This window comes from Stegodyphus dumicola, chromosome 8 (genome assembly GCF_044657685.1).
Source record: "Stegodyphus dumicola isolate Sdum_Otavi_A_Nest chromosome 8, ASM4465768v1".
Classification (NCBI taxonomy): domain Eukaryota; kingdom Metazoa; phylum Arthropoda; class Arachnida; order Araneae; family Eresidae; genus Stegodyphus; species Stegodyphus dumicola.
Window position 1 is genome coordinate 84,851,022 of NC_140775.1, and position 6,569 is coordinate 84,857,590.

The window sequence follows — 6,569 nt, forward strand, 5'->3', positions numbered from 1 at the left end:
TAGTATTATAAATCTATGAAAGTTACCGTTGATTCTTTTTGCCTTAGCGTCTCCAATAACAGTTACGCGTTTTTATCTACGATATCGTCTTTTTTTACAAAATTCATTTCAAGCAACGGTAATTTTCTGATAACTTCCTAAAATTAGAGAGGAATGAATTATTATTTAAAATATTTACATGAAAATTCTCTAAAAGAGTGATGGAGAAGCACTTTTTTGGGAGACGCGAACGAAAAATTTAAAAGTAATATTTTTCAAATATATAAGCCTCATAGGTACGAAATTCCTTTTCATATTGAAATTGAAAAGAAATTAATTATTGCGAAAATTTATGGAGTTGCATTAGAAACATTAGCTAATAAATTTCAACAAAAATACCTCGTATCAAATAAATATGAAATATTTAATAATACTATTACTGGTGAATATTTGATATCAGCTGTTTTATATTGGATTTGTGTTTCATTTATTACACAAGATTAGAAATACTAGATAGATAATACTATCTAGTATTATCTAGATTATTTGCTGATTAAAGTTGAATGCTGAATAAATACTTTCCTCTTTGCGGAAAGGCAACACATTTCTTTTAAATCGCTGACTTTTAACATGTATATATAGCTCTTTTCCAAATACCAACACATCGCTTTTAAAGTAGTGAGTTAATCAAACAGAAATTCTATAAAATCGCCCGAAATAGGAAAGAACTATCTGTATTCAAAATTTTGGTGGCTTTGGGTGCCGCTATGTTTCCTGTAATGCAAGGCACATACATACTTATAGATCATTCGTTATTTAATATTATAGAATAAGCAAGCAGAACTGAAAACACAGTTATTTGAATACTTAACTTAAAAATTATTTTTATAAAATTCGCTAATTGAAATACCACTTAAAACCGTACAACAGAAAGGGAAGTGCTTAACAAATTTTTTTCTACCATTTTTAAACAACTAAAATATTTGTGAATGCTATTCTATGTTCTTTATTTTCTTCTTCATTCATTTTTAAGCATTTTAAAAAACGCTCAATTCTTCATTTTTCACATCATTTCTGGAATTTTGTGTTTGAAAAAAAAATTATAAAACTGCCAATTTATTAAATATGATTCATTTTAATGAATGGTATATCCGTACCAAAAGATTTTTAATGTAGAATTCTTTTACACAAACGGGTGTTCGAAACATTTATAAATGATAGACCCCGGCCAAAGATAGGAGTAATATCTGCTTTTGAATACGTCAGTGTTCATAGTAATATATAGTATTTGATGCCTAATGCATTTATACATATGTAGAAAAGGAACACTTTTCTGTGTCAACACATCGCTTTTGAAATATTGAGTTAATTAAACTAAATTCTTTAAATTCGCTCAAAATAAGAAAAAAGCGCAAAACAAATTCGAAATTCAAAATTCAGTTTCCGAGTATCACAGGCTCAGATGGAGTACCATCTGTACGCTAAGTTTGGTAGTTCTATGTCTCGTCATTTTCCCACTATCCTAAAAACATACATACCTACAAATTATTCGTTATTTGATAATACAGAATGCACATGTATAACTGGATCTACAGTTATTTGAATATTTAAATTTTTTATGAAATTCGTTACTTATGTGAGAAAGAAAGGTGTTAATAAACTGTTAAGCACTAATTCAGAAGTCAAACAACAAAACTCAGCGTTTTCAAATTTTCACAGGACTAGTTTCGATGGTTTTACCGAACCATCATCCTCAACTGCAAATGCGCAAATGAACAAGATATGATAAATAAGAAAGCCTGGACAGGAGATAAGCTAGTGGCGCCATCTGTTGATGAAACCAGAACTAAAACATAATTTCTTTAAAGGTCGAAGGCAAAGATGGATTGGAATTAGGATCGTTAACTAGAACAGAAAGATTTTTTTGAATGTGAAATGCCTCCAGAAAATCAGGTTCTCCAATGGAAGGTGTTTTTTGAATAATTTTGGCAGCAGAAAAATTGAAAGTGTGATTTTCGGGCCAACAATGTTGGGCAACAGAAGACTTCTGCGTTTCCTTTTTTTTTAACATATGCCTCATGTTCCTTGACGCGAAATTTTAAGGCTCTCTTAGTTTGGCAATGTAAATTAAACCACACTGGCAAGGATAAATACCCCAGGAATTCATATCCGGAATGGGGTCCTTGAGTATGGAACTCGCAATTTTATTGATGGGAGAATAAACGACCCGAAAGTTAAATTTCTGCAAAATATGTGCAACTTTATAGCTAATTGATGGAAAGAAGGGAATGACAACAAAATTTTTATAACCTCCTAAAACAAGAGTGTGTCTTTTAGTGTGTTGAGATGGGAATTTTTTAACTGTTTGATTAATAATGTTGGGTGAAAAGCCCCTGTCAATAGCTATTGCTTTTAAATAATTTAGTTCTTCATCAAGGAATAGTTTGGAGGAGCAAACTTGAAGAGCCCGCAAAACATAGGAATAAAATGAAGCTAACTTTTGCTTAGTCGGATGACATGATTTAAAGTGTGGTGGAAGGCAAACTGATGAAGGTTTACGGTAAACCGTAGGGTACTAAAATTGGATATGTTACGTGTGACCAGAATGTCGAGAAACGGAAGAGAATTGCAACTCTCAAGTTCAAAAGTGAACTAAATAGCAGGATCAATAGAATTCATTGCTGAAAGAACTTTATTTAAATCATCTTTATTACCTTCAAACAGGGTAAACGTATCGTCTACGTAGCGGAACCATACCGGGAAGTTTAAAGTTTCAAACAATTTTGATTCATAATAATGCATGCCAGGATGGGACTGAGGGGACTTCCCGTGGCTAATCCCTCAGTTTGCTTGTAATATTTATTTTGGAAAACAAAATGCGTTTGTTTCAGAGTTGAGTGAGAGAAACTAGCTCATCAATTTCGATGCAAGAGAAATGAAATTCGCGAAGTCTGGTTTCTAGACATCTTAATGCACCCTCCACTGGAACATTGGTGAATAATGATTTTACATCAGAAGAAACCATGAGTAAATTTCTAGGAGAAATTTTTTAACCTTTTTTAAAAACTCTATTGGAATTTTATGGTGTAAATGCTATTGTCTAATAGAGTTGAAAATCTAGAAACTAAATATTTTGCTAACGGATACGAGGCAGTACCTAAATTTGATACAATAGGGCGGAAAGGAATAACACTTTTATGAATTTTGGGAAGAGCATATAATCTGGCACAATTCGCAACAGATGGGTTAAGTGAATGTTTTAAGTTGCTTGAAATGATTTGTAGAGATTTGATCGCAGTTTTATTTTTGACAGGTCGGAAGGTGAAGGATCTTTAGGGATCGGATTATATGATCCTGCGTTTAAGAGTTTAGTGACACCATCGATGTAAGTGTTCTTATCCATGACGACTATCTGGCCACCTTTGTCGGCCTTTGAAATGATAATATTTGTGTTTGAATGAATTTCGCGCATTGTAACTCTTTCTCTTGCAGTTTGATTTGGTTTAAAAGATTTATTATTGAATTCCACATTATGAGTGATAAGATGGCTAATCATTTCTTTCTGTGAATCTGAAACTTTACTGAACTTGAAAGCTTTTTCGATAGGAGCCAAAATCTTTGGAATCGAGGATTTAGAGGTTTGTGAGAAGTTAAAATTATATTTTAGAATTCTATCTTGTTCTTCTGATAAACTAACATTAGAAATATTAACTATTGGCTTAATGTTTACAATGGAAAGATTTTTTGAACTACTTTAACTGGAAGACTGTAAAAGAAGTTTTTCGAATTTAACTGCAAGGGTGTTTTTATAACGGTTAACTGCATTCTCCGTTCTAGACCAAGACTTTTGTTTAAGGGCAGTGCATTTTGGATATGAATTAGCGAGTTCCAGATGAAGTTTATAGAACTCATGCTCAATTTTGGACAATTGTTGACGTGTATCCCTTATGATGGACCGAAGTAAGGCTATCTTGCAGTTTAACAGAATTCTTGAAACGCGACTGGAAGGTTTTTGATTAGATATGATTTAAAGTCAAGATGATTCAGGAATGTTTGCCGTTTCAGGCGTAATTTAGTGAAACGATTAACGGATGAAGACATGATAAACAATGCAGAAAATCAAACTAAATTAACTAACCAATAATAAAGCACGCACAAAACAGCGGAAAAGTCCCACACTGAAACGAATAGAAAACCAAACGTTTGCAACCAAAAAGCATGAAATGAGACAAGCAAAGCACAATATAAAAATATTCAAAACACAAACAGAACTCAAAAAATTGCGAAAATTAAGCCGTTTTCGACTCCGAAACACATACAAACGCAAAACGGCGAAAACAACGTGGAGAAACGAAATATTAATTATAGAAGCCCCAAACAGGCTTATTTTTTATAAAAATGTCTGGTCCATGTGGGCACTGACCATCTATAGGTAGATTTGCACTAGAGAAAGTGTGAAAACAATGTAGCAATTACAGCACTTTCAAATCATTGTTCCTGATTCTAATTCCATTTTGAAGTTTGTCAATTAAGACATCATTAGTGAGCGACGTTAACCCCTCCATCAAGATACTTTTATTTTCCCTTCAATTTTCTAACTCTGGAATGAGGCTTCTGAATATGACTTCCTCGTTCATATTTGGTGACACTACTTAAATATAAATATCTTTTACGTCACAAATCACTTTCAAAAACATCCCCTGCCGATAAGAAGCATTTTAATTTTAGTTCGCTCGATGGGAATTGCTTTATTTATTCTCTATTTCCTTCGCAACACGTTTCGTATGCATTTCCGTTTACAAACACGACTTCGATTTTTTATCACCCTTTATTATACTTCTAACTCGAATGTTATTAAAAATAATCAAAGACTAAGATAACTCTATTTGCAGTATGAAATGTGTCGAATGAAATCAAACTCATACGCTAGCGAGGACATAACGCTTTCAACAGGTAATTAAAAAAATATTGAATTTTATTGGAAATAATTTCATGTTCGTGCACAAATTACAGATAAGATTCTATTAATTCCCTGTCTTTAAAAGTCTTTCCATTACATTTCAAAGATAACAAATTATTTATGTCCATTTCTAACTCTTTTTAACTCTTTGAATGCGCACTTTCGGTGATTTAAATGCCCATTTCCGGTTTTTGCGTCTTAATGAAATCCTTAATATTTCGATTTCTAATTAACGTAGAAACAAAAGCAGACCAATTTTGGAAAGCTAAATAAACAATCTCTCCAATGAACTACTAAAATAAAATTGTCATTTTTTGCCAAAATTTGCCTTTTCAACGTGTTCGGATACCTTCAAACTCAAAGATTTCAAAGCTAGCAAGAACAGCACTGCACGGATAAAAGCATTCTTGTCTTCAGTACGCGAGACTATCTATCATAAATTCTAAAGATATGCTGTTTTTAAATATTTTGTTATATTGCTCTTGAATTGAATTTTATGTAATTTAAGTGCGATAAACATGATATTTAATAAATAAAGGTAATACACAAAACGTTAAAAATCTCTTTGAGAGTAATGTAAAATCTGAAAGCTTTCAATTTTTTTTATTTTACTTTTTATTTTTTTCATTTAAAAATTTTAAAGATAGATGTCAAAAATTCTGTATTGAATGACGAGCCGATTCTGCTATCATTACATTCCAGATGGTATTGACATGTACGCGCACTAACATTCTCGAGCTCTAGTAATTGTTTTTGAGTGAACAGATTCAGAACTGGATTTGAAGAAAGAAGATGCAAAATATTCCTTACGGAGAAAAAGTAAGAGCTTTATTAGGAGGAGGAAAGATTGCATGCTCCCAGCAGATTGCTAAATTGCTTATAAAATAAAGATTACTGTTTATGAATCAATTTTAATTTATATTTTACGAAAAATACGTTATAATAATTTGTCTCATTATTTAATAAATATAAACTTAATACTCATGTTTCTCAGCAGTTTAATGTATGTAAACTATTACCTGCAATATATGTAACTCGGGCATTCTGTAGAACGTCTAAATATGTTTAAGCTAATTATGAAGTATGAGAATTATTTGAATATATTATACACTCTCCTTAGGCATTGCGTGCAATACCTAGGCATTCTATTGAATGATAAGAACTATTTAGGAATAATATGAAAAATGTCATAATAACGCATTTAGTTAAAAGAGTTGCATTCTGTAGAAATACAAATGTTATTTTAAAAAATAATAATAGAGTGTCATTAAAAATATTTTATTTAAAATATGTAAATGAAAATGAAAATTTTACAAAACAACGATTATGACAAAGCAAAGTTAAAAATCGGCGCTTCATTTGAAAATTTGCCAGGTTTTTCATTTAGCCTGTATAGAAAGCGTAGGAAATGTGTGCAATATTATGAGGTTCGTACTTTGCCTGAAATTGCCTACGGCATTCTATAGAATATCGGATTTCAAACTTTGTAATGCAGACATTATGATAATGAATAATTGTAATGCAGACAAAAAAGATCGAGATTTAGTGTCCACTAAAAAACGAAAGTATTCGGTGTTTTAAACATACTATGCGTCATTCTACGATAAAGCTCAGCATACATAAGCTTCGT

At 31.7% G+C, this 6,569-nt stretch overlaps 1 long non-coding RNA gene across 2 annotated transcripts in view; it reads left to right on the forward strand.

The window, feature by feature from the left end:
- LOC118191994 (uncharacterized) overlaps positions 1-6,569 on the forward strand; it is a 75,094-nt gene that overhangs the window by 56,951 nt on the left and 11,574 nt on the right. The window contains exon 7 of one of the 2 annotated variants that reach the window (XR_015042618.1): positions 5,642-5,924. The exons of the other annotated variant lie outside the window; for it this stretch is intronic. This is a non-coding gene — a long non-coding RNA (uncharacterized LOC118191994). Of the gene's footprint in view, positions 1-5,641; positions 5,925-6,569 lie in introns of those variants that run through there. 2 annotated transcript variants of the gene reach the window in all.